General features: G+C 35.9%; 1 protein-coding gene and 1 pseudogene across 1 annotated transcript in view; one reads left to right on the plus strand and one right to left on the minus strand.

Moving 5' to 3' along the window:
• MALRD1 (MAM and LDL receptor class A domain containing 1) overlaps positions 1-18738 on the minus strand; it is a 751478-nt gene that overhangs the window by 476151 nt on the left and 256589 nt on the right. The window lies entirely within an intron of this gene.
• LOC132020899 (ribosome biogenesis protein NSA2 homolog) lies at positions 1962-2887 on the plus strand (annotated as a pseudogene).

Below are 18738 nucleotides of genomic sequence, written 5' to 3' on the forward strand. Positions count from 1 at the left end.
TTTCAATTAGAGAGTATTAATAACAGTTTGTCATTCAATATTTGTAACAAAGCTGAGAAGCTGCAGTCATAACCACTACTACTTCACAGATAAGGAAAATTAAATAATTTGCCTGTGCTAATTCTTTTGGTGAGTATTAAAATCACGACCACACTTAGATCCTTCTCCCCATGTTTCATATTCTAAACTAGTTGTCCTCTAAGTATGATGTCAGAACCAGCCACATTAGGATTACCTGGAAATTCACTTTAATCACCAGATCTTGGGCCCTATCTCGGCATACTGAATCAAGAACCCCCAGTGTAGAGTTCAGCAGTCTGCCTAACAAATTCTCCAGCTTATTCAGGTACGTGCTAAGTTTTGAGATCCACTGCCCAAAACTACCTACACTAACAGCTAAAATAGTATCTAAGTTGCCAAATCAGATGCTAACCCAAAAGAAATACTTAGAAAACAGACATTCAAGCTTAAATTTTCTTCTCAAAATGAACACTCTGTGGAAAATAAATAACTATAAGATTAGAGAATTTCTTAACACTTGTTTTTTGCAACATCTCATTTTCTATTACACATCATGTAGAACACAGGCACTATACTCTATTTAAAAAAAAAGAAAGAGAGAGAGAGAGAGAAAGTTGGCTGACGGAGGTATGGGTTGGAATTCTTAGTTAAATATATTTGAGAAACTCAATGAGCAATTCCAGAGTACCAGTTACATCCACACATACCTACACACAGATTTGATGTAAATAATTCTTTAGGAGTTCTGTCATGGGTTCTCCATTATGTCTTTTTTTTTTTTAAACTAACTCACACATCCTTAATATATTTGACCAAAAAAAAAAATAAAAATAAAGTCTGGCACATCATATGTCCTCAACTAAATATTTGTCAAGTGAATGAATAATGAATAAAACAAATAAAACAACCGATGAACTGTTTTAGAGAATCAAGAGGTAAGTAATACCTTCTAATAAAAAATTTTGACCTAGATTTCAAAACAAATTAGAGTAATTTAAATTTTTTTGAGAAAATAAAAATTATTTTAAAATTATACTTTATCAGGGACGCCTGGGTGGCTCAGTGGGTTAAGCTGCTGCCTTCGGCTCAGGTCATGATCCCAGCGTCCTGGGATCAAGTCCCACATCGGGCTCCTTGCTTGGCGGGGAGCCAGCTTCTCCCTCTGCCTCTGCCTGCCACTCTGTCTGCCTGTGATTGCTCTCGCTTCTCTCTCTATGACAAATAAATAAATAAAATCTTTAAAAAAAATTATACTTTATCAGAAATGACAATTATTAATGCAAGAATTTATTTACATGTTACTGTGAATGAAAGTTCCATTTGTTTCAGACAAATCTGTTCCAGGTTCCAAGGCAAAGGAAGTTATCAGGATAAAGAACAGTATTACATATTGATAAAGAGGTCAATAGTCTAAGAAGGCATAATAATCCTTAATGTGCATGAGCTTAACAACAGAATATCAAACTATGTGAGGCAAAAACTAACAGAATTTTTAAAAAGCAAAAAACAAAAGTAAAAACAACAAAAAAAAACCAGATGAATTTGCTATCATAGTTAGAGACTTCAACACCTCTCTATCAGAAATTGACACATTTCATAGGCAAAGGATCAGTTAAGAACAAAGGTGAACTCAACATCACTAATCAGATGAATGTTATTGACGTCTGTAAACTACTTTATCCAATAACATCAGAATATACATTCTTCTCAAGCTCATATGGAACATCCACATCTAATAAGGACTGTTAAATAAAACACACAAAAAAATTCTTAATACGCAACAATAAAAAACAAATAACCCGATTATAAAAAGGGCCAGGTTTGAGAACTGTCTGTCCATCACAGGTTGTATGGAGTCAGCTGGTGGGTCTGTGAGACCCCAAAATGGAGAGCTTCTTTGCTTCCCAGCAGCTGCCCCCAGTGGCCCTATGGCTGTCACCATGCCACGAGATGATTATGTTGAGTGGCCTTAGAAGCACTATGGCTACTGGATGGATGATCATGAGAAAAAGAGAAAGAATGAAGGTCAAGAGGCTCAAGATCGATCAGGGGGACGGGTGAGCCAGGTGATGGGTATTAAGGAGGGCACAGACTGCATGGAGCACTGGGTGTTATATGCATACAATGAATCATGGAACACAACATCAAAACTAATGATGCACTGTATGGTGACTATGTACCTTAATAAAATATAATAATAATAATTAAAAAAATAATGAAGGCAAAATGATGAAAGCTAAGCTCTACCATAAACAGTACCATGCCAGGAAAATACAAATGAAAAAGGCCCGAGCTGCATGAAAAGACAAACACCAAATGAAAGAAAGATGAAAGGTCTCCACAAGGAGCAGTACCTGTGTATCTGCTGGACAGGGAGGAACAGTCCAGAGCTACAGTACTTTCCAATATGATTAAACAAAAATGAAACGAGAAAGTAGGAAAATGGGAAGTTCCTTTGCACAAAGTTTGCGCCCGGGAAGAAACAGAAATATTAAAAGTTATCTGAAGAGAAAGAATGATGGAATAGGATGGTTACTAATGTCTGCTTTGTTGGAGATGGTTTTACTCAAAAACTATCCAAATATGAGAGATTCATTAGGCCAATGGACTTACGATTCAAAAAGGCCCATGCAATACAGCCCGAACTGAAAGCCACCTTTTGCCTGCCGATACTTGGTGTAAAAAAAGAATCCCTCATCCCAACTATATACCACTCTGGGTGTTACTACCAAAGATACTGTTATTGAGGTGAACGTGAGTGACTTGGACCTTGGAAGACACGGAGGCAAGGTTATTTGCAGAAAACATTGCCCCAGTTACCAACAATCTTGAAAACAATGGATGGATAAATGCAGTCTTGCTTTGAGAGCAGTTTCAGACAAATAACTCCTTATAATTACTGAAGACTACATACCAATCAGAGAAAACCACCACTACTGTCATGGTTCTGAATACCACCAAACAGCCTAACATATCTGCAGTCACCAAGAAAACTATTTATCCTATTGTAAAAAGCATTAAAATACCCCTGTTTAAGAGAGAGAGAGAGAGAAAAAAAGAGACAGGAAGAAGAAGAAAAAAAAAAAGAAATGAGGCAAACACCGAATGGACACTTCACCAAAGAAAATATGCAGGAGACAAAAAACACGCATATCAAAAGATGCTCCATACAGATGTTGTTCAGGGTAATGCAAATTAAAACAATGAGATGTTGGGACACCTGGCTGGCTCAGTTGGTTCTACAACTGCTTTCACCTCAGGTCATGATCCCAGGGTCCTGGGATCAAGTCCCGCATAGGGCTCCTTGGTCAGTGAGGAGTCTGCTTCTCCCTCTGCCTGCCACTCCCTGGTTTGTGCTCTGACAAATAAACAAAATCTTTTTTTTTTTTAATATTTTATTTATTTATTTGACAGACAGAGATCACAAGTAGGCAGAGAGGCAGGCAGAGAGAGAGAGAGGAGGAAGCAGGCTCCCCGCTGAGCAGAGAGCCCAATGCGGGACTCGATCCCGGGACCCCGAGATCATGACCTGAGCCGAAGGCAGCGGCTTAACCCACTGACCCACCCAGGCGCCCCAAATAAACAAAATCTTAAATAAATAAAACAGAACTATGAGATGTTACTATATGCCTATTAAAATGGCCAAAATCCAGAAACTAACAACACCAAATGCTGGCAAGGATGTAGAGTAACAGGAATTCTCATACATTAATGGTGGGAATGCAAAACTGTATAGCCAGTTTAAAAGACTGTTTGATAATTTCTTACAAAACTGAACATATTCTTCTTCATATGATCCAGAAATTATGCTCCTTGTTATTTAGCCAAAGGAGATGAAAATTTATTTCCAGACAGAAACCCACACATGGATGTTTATAGCAACTTTATATACAAATGCCAAAACTTGGGAGCAACAGAATGTCCTTCTGTAGGCAAATAAACTTTGATACATCGAACAATGGAATATTATTCAGCACTAAAAAGAAATGAACTATGAAGCCATGAAAAGACAAGGAGGAAACTTAAGTGCATATTATTCACTGAAAAAGCCAACTGGAAAAAGCTATATGATGTATGATTCCAACTATGTGATATTCTAGCAAAGGCAAAACTATGGAGACAATAAAGGTTAGTAATTGCCAGGGCTTTGGTAGGTAGAAAGAAAAGAAAGAATAGGCAAAGCAGAGGATTTTTAGGACAATTAAGGTACTCTCCATTAATGGTGGATAGATGCCATTACATGTTTGTCCACACCCATAGAATGTATAAAACCAAAAGTAAACTGTAATGTAAAATATGGGTATTTTTGTATGTCATTTAAGTCCCTCAACTGTAACAAATACAATGGCATTAATTCTAGAGAATGAAGCCGAGTTCATCTTGCACATAAGGGAAGAATCTATAGATACAGATACAGATACAAAGAGAGGCTTAATATATCACACAGATGCATTACAAATAGAAGCAAGGTAGAAGACACAAAATTACTTGAAAATTAAAAATTTCAGTATGGTATACAAATGATGTAGCCATTAGTTTATTGATTTCAATGTCATGCAAAAATAAGAGAGAATTCTTAATATTTCCTGAAACAATAAGAGCCAGCAGTGTTTGTGGCAAATGCATTTATTTATTAAGACCGACCTGATTTTTAAAAAATTCAATCTTGGGGTGCCTGGGTGGCTCAGTGGGTTAAGCCTCTGCCTTCAGCTCGGGTCATGAGCTCAGGGTCCTGTGATCGAGCCCCACATCGGGCTCTCTGCTCAGCAAGGAGCCTGCTCCACCCTCTCTCTCTGCCTGCCTCTCTGCCTACTTGTGATCTCTGTCAAATAAATAAGTAAAATCTTAAAAAAAAATTTTAAAAAATAATAAATTCAATCTTTCCAGCACTGATTTATAAGGATATTTATTCAAAACTTTACTTGTAACTTCATTGGAATTTTGAAAGTTCCATAATACAACTAGCAAATTGGATTCTGCTCACTAGAGTCATGATTTTCTCCAAATTTATGAAATGGACTTATAATGTTATAGGATTGTGAAATTCACAGTAAGCATAAATCAATATAAGTTACAGCCAAAACTTATTTTGGAATGCTATATAGATGAAATTTCAGTACTAGTGGGGATTAAAATGGTTCTGTCCCCCCTCTCCCCAAAGATAATAATCATAAGTATTATGTAAAATATGTAAAGTTAATTCAAAAATACAAACTAGGAAACTTACAAAGAAGAAACAATCAGAGGAAAACATAATACACACACAAACCTGCAATGCAGAGTGGTGAGAACTGTGCTTTTGTGGCTTTTTGATCTGAGAAAACTGACAATCTCTCTTACCCTTTGGCTATTTTTGCAGAAAATGGCACAATTATAACCTCACTGGTGAAAGGAAGCAGGGATCATTATTTGGAAGAAATTTTAGAGGAGAAATCCTAACAACAAAGCTACGCAGGTATAGGAAAGACAACAAGAAGTAAGGGAAAATGCAGGTAGAGATCAGAGAAAAAACTATACTCAAAAACTAGAGCTACATGGACCCAATCTTCAAAGCTGAGGTTTCTCCTAACAGTAAATTTTTAACCAGACATAATTCAAACAGCAAGAGGCACAAAGCTGTTAAGTCCTGGTAGACTTAAAGTTTCAGAAGAGAGAGCCTGAAACTGACAGAGCACAGAAAAATAGAGAAGGAATTCGCAAAAAAGCAACAGTGGAAAGCCATAAAAACAGAGCAGAAATAGGAGTAGTTGCATATGGTGCAAGAGATAAAGTTTACAGTTTGAAACCAGATAAATTAACCACTTACTAAAACAAGAAACAAAAATCTTCATATGAACATGACAGACTCCAGAGTCACTAAAATATATTATCAATAATATAATTTTCAATAAAAAATTTCTAGACATAAAAAATTTTTTTTCTAGACATGCAGGAAAAACATGTAGTGTGACCATTATGGACTAAAAAATAACCAAATGGGTAAAGATGTTGGACATATCAAACCAAGATTTTTATGCCACCTTTCATAAATATATCCAATAAACTAAAGGAAAATTATTCAAATAAATTAAAGAACATTATGATATAAATGAATGTACAGATGGATAATCTCTAGAGTAAAATGGGGACTCTAAATGAACAAACTACTAGTAATTCAGAGAATGAAATGTACAGCAATCAAAATTAAAAAATAAGATGATACATGAGCTCAACAATAGTATGGATTGAATAAACTTTACATCAGTAAAGTTATCAACTCAAGAATCACAAGGATAACTGATTTAAAAAAATTACCACGAATACAAAACAGTCCAATATTGATATAAATGGAATCGCAGAACAGGAAAGATAAAATATTTGAAAAACTAAATGACTGAAAACCTTAAGTTTGGTAGAAAACAATGCAAGGATCTAGAAAGCTTAATAATAGATACACTATAGCCAAAATGTTATAATCCAAACATAAACAGAAAATCTTGTAAGCAAAGAAAAATGATTCATTTAATAAAGACAAACATCAATATGAATAAAAATAGATACCTGAAATGATTGAAAATATTGAAATTTCTTTTCAAAGTGTTGAATAAAAATGAACAAGAATTCTACAGCCAGTGAAACTGTCTTTAAAACTGAAAGGGAATTAAAGAAACTTTTAAATTGAAAAAGAGGGGGAATCATTTACCAGCAGACCTTTACCACAAGAAATGCTAAAAAAACAAAAAACAAAAAACAAAAAAAACCTGAAGGAATATCTTTAGAAAGCCTGCAGAAATAACATAAGCTAGGAATTCAGATGGATTAAAATGATGTTCTTAAAAATTATATATATATGCAATTTTATATATCTTACTTATATATTTTAAGTTATATATGCAATACATATATGTGTGTGGACTCTTTTTTTTTTTCTCTTACTCCTACTAAAAGGCATAAGACAGAACAAAGCAAAAGTAACAACATTGTTTTGATAGGCTTGTAATTCTGTAAAGACTCAGAGAGGTGGCTGTTTTTAACAAATGTCTGATTTTCAACCAAAAAAAAAAAAATCACAAGATATAAAACACAGGAAAGGGACTATAAGTAAATATGCCAACAAACTCCTTCAAAAAATTGAACTGAACACTTCCTAACTCACTCTATGAGGCCAGTACCTCCCTGATAGCAAAGATAAACACAAAGACACAAAGACAAAAATATATATAGACACTAAAATATATATAGATAAAACACCCTACTGGCCAACTCCCTGATAAATATGTAAAACTGCTCATCAAAATACTGGCAAGCAGAATGCAGCAGGAAAGAAAAAATTGTACACCGTGACCAAGTGAGATTTATTCCTATAATGCAAGGATATTGTTTAACATACAACAATCAATCAGTGTAACCCACCCTCATCAACAGAATAAAGGAAAATAACTATATAATTATCTCAATTGAAGCAGAAAAAGCACTTGAAAAACCCCAATGCCCTTCCATAATAAGATTCAACAAAGTAGGAACAAAAGGAAACTACCTAACATAATAAAGGCCAAATATGAAAAGCCCACACTTAACTTCAGACTCAGTGGTGAGAGACTGAAAGTTTTTCCTCAGAGGAACAAAACAAAGAGGATTGCTTTCACTATTGCTATTTAACATATTATTGGAAGTCCTTAAACAGAGGAATTAAGGAGGAAAAAGAAATAAAAGACACCCAAATTGTAAGAAAAACTAGCAAAATAACCTCTGCAGGCAATACTATCTTCTATGTAGGAAACATGAAAGCTTCCACCAAAACCAAACCTCATAGAATAAAGAAATTAAGCAAAATTGTGGAATACAAATCAGCATGCAAAAACCAGTTGTGCTTTCACACTAATGTTGAATAATCCACAAAAGCATTAAAAAAAACTATTCCATTTATAAGCACATGAAGAAGGATAAAATGTTTAGTAACACACTCAACCAAAAAGGCAAAATACTTGTACACTGAATAACTATATATTTCTGAGAGAATTTAAAGACAAATTAATGAGATTACATCCCCTGTTCATTTATCAGAAGACTTCATATTATGAAAATATCAGTAATGCTCAAAGGAATTTACATAGTTAATGCAATTGTTACCAAAATCCCAATAATCTTTTTCCACAATACTAAATAAATCCATTCTAAAATTCATGTGAATCTCAAGGGATCCCAAACAACCAGAACAATCTTGAAAAAGAAGAACAAAGTTAGAGGATTTATACTTCTTGAAATCAAAATTTACCAAAATATGTGGTAAGCCACAATAAGCAAAACAGAATTACACTGTCATAAAGACAGACATAAAGTCCAATAGAATAGAAAAAAGAGTACAGAAATAAACCCTCACACATATGGTCAGATTTTGACAAGAGTATTAAGACTAGTCAATGGGAAAAGGACAGTCTTCTCAATAAATGGGGGCGGGAAAACCAGATATCCATCTGCAAAATAACTACCTTGCATATAAATACCCCCTCAAATCTCCTCTAATTTACCCAGAGTATTACTTATATTATAGTTTCCTACAGGTGCAATGGCATGACAATGACTGAGAAGCACAGCTGTATTTACGCCTCCTTGCCTAGTTATTGGCCAGTTAATTTAGTTGTTGGAATACAGGAACCGAAAGTCAAAGGAGAAACTGAAGGGGGCAGAAATATAGCACTCTGTCTCAAAAAAGTAGTATCTGTAATAGAGAGACAACTGTGTAAAGATACTTTCCTGTAAAAGGCAGTTTTCCTTAGACTATAATCTAAAATCAGCATCAGCCTGCTAGTGTAGGGGGATAAAAGTAAGTACAAGCAGCCTGTTATCAGGTAATAGGCTGGTCAGATGTAAATGACGATCACATATATGCAAATGAAGCAAGGCTTTCTGGTCAGATTCTTACTCCTTCAATATTACCAGGGTCTGGAAAACAAAAAAGTGTCATATGCTCAAATTGGAAATGATTCCTTTATTGCAATATTCACAACCGGAAAGACCTTGCAAGAGGTTAAAAGCTATGCGGTCTTCAGAACCGAAACACTTCTTCTGTAGCATGTTTTTTTAAAAAAAGCTGCACTACACTTAACCAGAGATTAAATTAGTAATAGAGCAGCCATGGTACATAAATCTATTCTCCTGCATTATCCACAAAAAGCTGACCCTCGGATTTAGACATTCACCGTGAGAGAGAAAATTTGATTCTTGTTCTTAACCTCCTCACAGTCACGTTTACTTGAGGGGATTCCTGTCCCTGTGCTGTGCCACCAGAGTTCAGTAGCAGTATTTTAATGCCTTATACGCTTTGTTAAGGATGATCGTGAATTATCATACTTTGATCTTTGCATTATTCTACAGCACCCCTCATCAACAATTGCCATTATCAGTTATTTATAGCATCACTGGTCTGTAATGGAAAGGCCAATCTAAATACTGAATATGTAAAAGATGTAGATCATGTAGGAAGTCTTTCGAATGTAAACAAACACCACCACAGCATTTGGCAGCTCATTCCCTTTTTTCTAAGGATAGGAGCACAGAATGGTCCAACGGGAATCTCACGAAGGCAACACTATCAATGAAACGCAAATGATAGCAAGCTACAGCAGTTAAGTACTGTTAAAAGGGAATTCTTTCTTGATTTGAACATGAACACTGAAAAAGTCTAGTACAGAACACCTTAGGACCTGATATTTCCATCTCCTAAAAAGCTTATCATGCCCTTTCATTTTAGACAGGGCTTTGAAATAGGCTGATTCTATTGACTAGAACTACTGGGTGTTCATATGCAGATGTTCCAGAAGTTTTATTGATAAAAAGTTAAAGCACTGAATTTAAGAATTTAAAATAATTTAGGAACAAGATAATTTAATTTTTAAAATCTACATTTTCTAGTTAACTTGATAAAAGCTTTCCCAGAGTACTATTTTGAGTTCATGACGTCCTAGCCAACAGTATGACTGTGTTTGGTTAGAAAACTTTGTATTTAATTTAAAAGAGACTGAGAAGTAATCCCTGGCAGGAAATTTAGATCTCTAAAGAGAATAGGAGAAAGTTTAATTTTAAACCTAGTGATTTCCCCAAAGAAATTCTAGTTCAAGACATTTTTCTCTTTTTTTTTTATGAGAAACTTTATACAACTCATGTTAAATATATCCAAAGTGAATAAAAGTAATGTACTTGTGCATGTGAGTTAAGAATATAAGACAGAAGGAAATAATTCATAAAAGCACTACAATTCTATCTATAGCAGCTTAGAAAAGAAAAAAAATAATTTTTTATCCTCAAGATTTTATTATTGTCACCGATCTCCTTTGGCTTTGCCTTCAGCTCTTTTTTTAAAGGACTCTTCTCCTTCGGCCCAAATATTAACTGTTTCATTTTTGTCGTCTTTTCATCATTGATGGAATCCCTTTTCACGTAGCCACCTGATATGAGATAAGCCCTAAGCTAGGTGTTGACTACAACAGTCAAATTCATCAACACCTTTTCCTTTGAGATGTTCACAGTATCATGAAGGAGGCAGACAAGTAAGTTAATATGGATGGTATTCTGGGACATATGCTGTAATAGAAAAAACACCCATAGAAGAAATATTTGAATCAGACTAGGGAGAGGGACCAGGAAAACTTTCCTAGGAGAGCTGACTTTCAACTCAGTTTCAAAGGTTAGGTAATTATTCAATGAAAGCAGGATCTGTGAGCTTGGGACTCCCAGTTCAATTTGGCTAATATAAGACACTAGCAAGAGACTGGAGGGTGGGAGGAAAAAATCATCCCAGGTGTTTATATCCACAACCCCATGCTCTCTGCATCACCAAGGTTCTGACAGGGAGCTGTGCACTTTTAAGGGTTTTTCCCTTTGGGAGCAATGCCTCTTCTGCAGCTCCAGCTTTTCCTGTGTTTGTACAACCCAGTCTCCTTCCTTTGTCCCTGTGAGTTTAGAGATGATGATAATGGCTTCATTTTTGCTGCTCTCGGGTACCTCACCGGCCCTGCCCATGTCCAGGATGAGTTCACCATGACATCAAAGAGGCCAACTGCATACCTGGCAGTAAAAACTGGCACAGAATCCATTTTTCCTATTACACTGTGAACCCTTTAAAGGTAAAGAGGTATCTTTTCTGTCTCAGGTACCTCAGCTTTTAATACAGCACTTGGAACAAAAGAGTTCAATGAATGTAAATTTCCAAATTCAGAGGAAAAAAAGATGCAATTCAATCTTCAGAAAAAAATTATTTTGCTTTTGGAATATTATAAATCAAGTACAGCTACACTAAGAAAGAAATGCAAGAGACTTACAATGGATGGAGTAAGATTTTGTTTTAGAACATTAAAAGAATGGTATTATACTTTATAATCTGGGTTTTAAGCTTATATTGAAAATCAGAATTAGGAAAGATGAATAAATTGGAAATGATAGGATTTAAGGTTTTCCCATTACCATAATTCTAAATGTAATAGTTGTTATATAATTGTTTTTTTTTAAGATTTTATTTATTTATTTGACAGAGAGAAATCACAAGCAGATGGAGAGGCAGGCAGAGAGAGAGAGGAAAGCAGGCTCTCTGCTGAGCAGAGAGCCCGATGCGGGACTCGATCCCAGGACCCTGAGATCATGACCTGAGCCGAAGGCAGCAGCTTAACCCACTGAGCCACCCAGGCGCCCCAATTGTTATATAATTGTTAAAGGAACCAAAATTTCTTTTGTTTTTGCTTGCCAACTGGATTTCATCTAACAGAGGAGATGTATGCAGTTTAAATTTATTTTTAGAGGACACATGGCAATCAGAGTAGAACTTGGGCTTTTTCTAACGTGATGATTTTGACTTTCTAATTAGAACCTCCAATGAACAATAGTCACCAATACTTAATAATTTATAGTACCTCTTTTTTTTTCCTCTGCTTACTTAATTCTCTTACTTACCCTGCATCTTATAAAAGAACAAAAGTATTTTTTACCAAAATGTACCCACTTATAGTTCTGATCACATTTATATTTGGCCATATTTATGTCCTTAAACTGAAACTTATTATATGTGGAATTCTCTATAGTATATCCGTATGGTGCTATGTCAGACTTTACATGAAGTTCCATGGATTTTTATTGTTAAAGTCGTTCAGTATTTACAAACTAATGCTATGAATCATGTCAAGGTTATGGACCCCCTGAAGGAGGTAGAAGGTAATGAATTTTTTTTTTTTTAATTTTTTATTTTTTATAAACATATATTTTTATCCCCAGGGGTACAGGTCTGTGAATCACCAGGTTTACACACTTCACAGCACTCACCAAATCAAGAGTTTGTTGGTTGAATAATGGAAGCAGTCCATAAAAATTTACTATATTACTAACTCCCATTCAAGATTTCTTTGAAACAAAAGGTATGTTTACCAAATTCTCGATAATCAAAGAAACACTGGCAGTGTGATTTACATTTTCTCAGATATATCAACATCACACTGCATACGGACAAGCTAAAACTTCAAGAAAGAAAAGAGCTCACTTATGACACTTGTCACCAGATCACAAAGGTGGCAAGTACAAGAATTCATATTGAAATTGAAGGTTTTCATAGTACAAATTGATAGTAATGATATTACATGTTTTCTAACATAAATCAACATGTAGCTTAATTTAGATATAACTAGTGGCATTATATACGTGGTCTACAAATCTACAAAAATAATTTCAAGAATGCTTTGTTGATAGCGATGAATTTAAAGTTGTTTTTCAGGACCCTGAGTGCATCACATGTACAACTGGATACCATCTACGTCCCAGTCAATAAACCAGAGAATGACTCTAAGATTAACTGAACAAACTCCACAACTAAGTGAAGAGAAGCAGCTGCATCTGAAAGGTTCAGAAGGTCAGAAAGGCAGAGGGAGGCTGCTTGAAGCAAGGAGGAAGCTGCAAAAGAAGAGAGGGCAGAGAAATGGGTCCCTGCACCAGAGGGCTCGCTCATGTGGGGAAGACTAATCCTCCTAACATGTGGCTTTAAAAACCAGAAAGGCTGAATTCTTGACGTTTGTAAAATCAATGGGACTTGCAACCTGGAGCTTTGAAGGTCACCTGACTCAGCAATGGGTGAGCCAAGAGGACAAGAAATATTAAGTTGCAGCCCTTAAATAGACACCATCCTGTGTGGAGAGGCACATTTAAAGGTTGTCTATACAATAATAGGGGTAAATGAGAGACACATCTGTTCATACTGATTTTGGGCCATGTTGGGGGACATCTTTGAAAACCATTTTCCTCCCCTGACCCTCAGCATAAACAGAGACATCTGCAGGAATCTGGGCTGCATAGACACTTGTAGTCTCAGAGCAAATTTTGTTAAAGCTGCCTGCACAGCACAACCAGCCACCTGGAGCACAGCTGCCTCCATGAGCCCTACCCAGTTTCCAAACAAAGCCCAGCTGCATGCCACCAGTCACTTTCACAAACCAAGACCAGCAATGCCTAATCATCAATGCATACTGAGCCCAGTTTAGCACCCACAGTCTCCCCTGCTTGCAGCCCCCAGTCACCACAGCACACTGGGATCCAGCATAAAACACAGGCCCTAGCAAATTTTGTTAACATTGCCACCACACCCCCAAGGTCCACAGCAGACAACCCCCACCAGAGCTGGCCAGCCTGTGTCCCACTAACACCACAAACAGCAAACAGAGCCCAAAGGCAGAGAGTCAGTGAGGAAAAAAGGAAAAGTGACTCAGACATAGTAGCAGGACATAAGCATCACATATAGGATACTCTCCTGAAGAACGAGTTTCTGGTGACAGGGGACACTGCACTGCAGGGCACTCTGGGATCTCCTCTTCATAAAGTCACTGCTTCCAAGAGCAGAAGACATAGCTGACTGACTTGACACACAGAAACAGAACAAAGAGGCAGACAATGTGAGGAGACAGAAATTTATCCCTGCACTAACTGAATTTAAATTTAAAAAAATAATTATTTTTTTTTTTGTGAGATTAAGAGTCACTTATGGTTTGTCTCCCTCCCAATCCCATCTTGTTTCATTTATTCTTCTCCTACCCACTTAAGCCCCCCATGTTGCTGGGGGGAGGGGGTTTGGGAGAAGGGGGTGGGATTATGGACATTGGGGAGGGTATGTGCTTTGGTGAGTGCTGTGAAGTGTGTAAACCTGGTGATTCACAGACCTGTACCCCTGGGGATAAAAGTATATGTTTATAAAAAATAAAAAATTTAAAAAAATGATTTTTTTTAAAAAAAGACATTTATCCCAAATGAAAGAACAGGACAAAGCAGAGATCTAAGAAAAGCAGATATAGGTAACATGCTTGATAGAAAATTCAAAGCAATGATCACAAGGAGACTCACTGGGCTTAGGAAAACAGTAGAAGACATGAGTTCAACCCTTAACACAGAGATGAGGAATTACAGTGGAGATAAAAAGGCTCAAGAAAAAAAAAAAAAGAGAAACATTTGATGAAATGAGTAGGAGGATTAAAGAAGCAGAAGAATGAATGAGGGACCTACAAAGCAGAATAATGGAAAGTAATTAGGCTAAACAAAAGAGAGAAAAAAGAATTACACCAAATGAGATTAGACTTAGGGAACTCAGGGGCACCATCAAACATAATAACATTCATATTATAGGAGTCTGAGAAGAAGAAGAAAGAGAAAAGGAGCCAGAGAATTTATTTAAAGAAATAATAGCTGAAAACTTCCTTAATATGGAGGAGGAAACAGACATCCAGATCCAGAAGGCACAAAGAACACCCATCAGAATCAATAAAAGGCCAAAGACATAATGGAATCAACCCTGCAAAATATAATGATAAAGAAGAAAAAAAATTCTTAAAAGCAACAAAAGTAGTCAACAACCTCCGAGGGAAAACCCCTTGAGGCTAGTGGGAGATTTTTCACTAGAATCTCTGCAAGCCAAAATGCCATGATATAATCAAAGTTTGGAATGGGAAAAGTCTGTAGCCAAGAACACTCTATGCAATAAGGCTATCATTCAGAATAGAAAGAAAAAGAGTTTCCCCAAACAAAAACTAAAGGAGTTTGTGACCAGTAAACCAGACCTGGAAGAAATATTAATGGGAACTCTTTGAGTGCAAAGGAGAGATCAAAAGTTTTAGTAAAAAGGTAGGAAACAAAAAAGCAGTAAAAATGAGTATTTCTGTAAAAAATCTGTAAAGAAACTCTAAAAAAGGAAATAAAATTAATAATATAAGATGGCAACAATACATGCCTATCTAATTACTTTGAATATAAATGGACTAAACACTCCCATCAAAATATACAGGGTGACAGAAGAGATTAAAAAAAAAAAAAACCACAACACTATGAAACTAGAAGTCAACTGTAAGAAAAAAATCTGGAAAGAGCATAATATATGGAGGTTAAATAACATGTTATTATACATTGGTTAAGTAACCTGGAAATCAAAGAAGAAATAAAAAAGTACATAAAAACAACTGAATATGAGAACATAATGGTCCAAAATCTTTGGGATACAGCAAAAGTGATTCTAAGGAAGTCGTTCACAGAAGTATGGGCCTAACTCAAGAAGCAACCAAAACCTCAAATAAACAACCTAACTTTATGCATAAAGGAGCTAGAAAGAGAACAACAAACAAAACCTAAAACCCATAAAAAAAAGTAATAAAAATTACAGCAGATTAAGTGATATAGAAACTAAAAAAAAACAAACAAAAAACAGATCAATGAAATCAGGAGATGGTTCTTTGAAAAAAAGCAATAAAATTCTTATATTTCTACCCAGACTTAAAAGAAAAAAAAAAGAGAGAAAAGACAAATTTAAAAAATCACAAATGAGAGAGGAGAAATAGCACCACAAAAATACAATTATAAGAGAATATTATGAAAAAGTCTATGCCAACAAATTGGACAACCTAGAAGAAATGGATAAATTCCCAGAATCATATCAACTATCAAAACTGAAACAGGAAGAAATAGAAAATTTGAACAGACCAATAATCAGAAAAGAAACTGAATCAATAATCAATAGAGTCTCAATAAACACAAGTCTAAGACCAGGTGGCTTCACAGAGGAATTCTACCAAACACATAAAGAAGAAATACTACCCGCTCTCCTCAAACTATTCTGAAAATAGAAAAGTACAGACAATTTCCAAATTCATTCTATGAGCCCAGCATTATTCTGATACCAAAACTGTATGATAAAGGCACCACTAAAAAAGAGAACTACAGGCCAATATCCCTGATGAACATGAATGCAAAAAATCCTCAATAAAATACTAGCAAACCAAATCCAACAATATATTTTTTTTTAAATCACAATTAGTGGGGTTTATTCCTGGATTGCAAGGGTGGTTCAATATTCACAAATCAATGTGATAAATCACACCAATAAAAGATAAGAACTACATGATCATTCCAATAGATGCAGAAAAAGCATTTGACAAAGTACAACATCCATTCATGATAAATAACTTCAACGAAGTAGGTTTAGAGGTAACACACCTCAACATAATAAAGGCCATATATGAAAAACTCACAGCTTGCACCATCCTTAATAGGGAAAAATTGAGAGCTTCTAAGATCAGGAACAAGACAAGGATGTCTACTCTCACTTTTATTCAACATAGTATTGGAAGTCCTAGCCACAGCCATCAGACAACATAAAGAAATAAAAGTATCAAAATTGGTAAGAAAGAAGTCAAACTCACTACTTGCAGATGACATGATACTATATATAAAAAATCTGAAAGACTACATGAAAAAACTGCTAGAACTGATAAACTGAATAAAGTCATGGGCTACAAAATCAATCTACAGAAGTGTTGTATTTCTATACACCATTAAAGAAGCAGAAAGAGAAACTGAGGAATAAATCCCATGTACAGTTGCACCCAAAATAAGATATTAGGAATAAACCTAACCAAAGAGGTAAAAGACCTATACTGTGAAAAGTAGAAAATAATAATGAAATAATTCCAAGATGACACAAAGAAATAAAAAGACATTCCATGTTCATGGATTATAAGAACAAATATTGTTAAGTAATGTATTGTCTATAGTACCCAAATATATCTACATATTTAATGCAGTCCCTATCAAAATACAACCAGCATTTTTTTTAAAGATTTTATTTATTTATTTGACAGAGAGAGAGATCACAAGCAGGCGGAGAGAGAAGGGGAAGCAGGATCCCCGCTGAGCAGAGAGCCCAATGCAAGCTTCGATCCCAGGACCCTGAGATCATGACCTGAGCCCAAGGTAGAGGCTTAATCCACTGAGTCACCGAGATGCCCCAACCAGCCATTTTTAAGGAGCCAGAACAAATAATCTTAAATCTGTATGAAGTCAAAAAAGACCCCAAATAGCCTAAGCAATCTTGAAAAAAAAAAGCAAAGCTAGAGGCAACACAATTCAGACTTCAAGTCTGCCATGATCAAGATAGTATGGTATTGGCAACAAACAAACAAACAAAACACAGACACAGAGATCTGAGGAATAGAATAAAAAACCCAGAAGTAAACCCATAACTATTGGCTCAATTAATCTTCAACAAATCAAGAAGGAATATCCAATAGGAAAAGGGCATTCTCCTCTAAAAATGACGTTGGGGCTGGCTCAGGGGGAGGGAGCCTGCTTCCCCCACCCCCTGCCTGTCTCTATCCCTACTTGTGATCTCTGTCAAATAAATAAATAAAATCTTTTAAAAAAATGATGTTGGGAAAACTGGATAGCAACACACAAAAGGAACTAAAATTTTCTTACACCATACACAAAAATAAATTCAAAATGGAGTAAAGACCTAAATGTGAGACCTGAAACCATAAAATCCTAGAAGAGAGCACAGGCAATAGCCTCTCTTATATCAGCCATAGCAACTGTTTTCTAGATTTGTTTCCTGAGGCAAAACAAAAACAAAAACAAAAATGAACTACTGGGACTAAAAAGCTTCTGCAAGTGAGGGGAATAATCAACAGTGAGGGGAATAATCAACAAAACTAAAAGGCAACATACAGAACTGGAGAAAATATTTGCAAATGGCCTATCCTATAAAGGATTAGTACCTAAAGTACATAAAGAACTTAAAAGACACAACACCCAAAAAAACAAATAACCCAAATTAAAAATGGCCAAGACATGAACAAACATTTCTACAAAGACATCCAGATGGCCAAAAGACACATGAAAAGATATTCAACATCACTTGCCATCAGGGAAATGCAAATCAAAACTACAATGAGATATTACCTCACACCTGTCAAAAAAGGCTAAAATCAACAACACAAGAAGCAGGAGGTGTTGGCAAGAGTGTGGAGAAAGGGGAACCTCGCACTGTTGGTGGGAATGCAAACTGGTGCAGCCACTGTGGAAAACAGTATATAGTTTCCTCTAAGAGTTAAAAAGTAGAACTACCCTATGATCCAGCCATGGCACTACTGGGTATTTACCCAAAGAATACAGAAACACTAATTCAAAGGGATACGTGCACCTATATGTATACAGTAGGATTCTTTTACAATAGCCAAAATATGAAGGCAGCCCACGTGTCCACTGATTGAGGAATGGATAAAGAAATGGAACAGCCCGTCATGACACACAGCCACACAGATGTGCAGTGACACCAGGCCCAGAGAGCACACTGGGCGGTTCTCAGTGCACCGAGTTTCAGAATAGGGAAAGAGTCCCAGGGCAATGGACATCAAAACTATGTGAACCCTCTGGTGTGGGGTCTGACTGGGG

Source organism: Mustela nigripes, chromosome 6 (genome assembly GCF_022355385.1).
Source record: "Mustela nigripes isolate SB6536 chromosome 6, MUSNIG.SB6536, whole genome shotgun sequence".
Lineage (NCBI taxonomy): Eukaryota > Metazoa > Chordata > Mammalia > Carnivora > Mustelidae > Mustela > Mustela nigripes.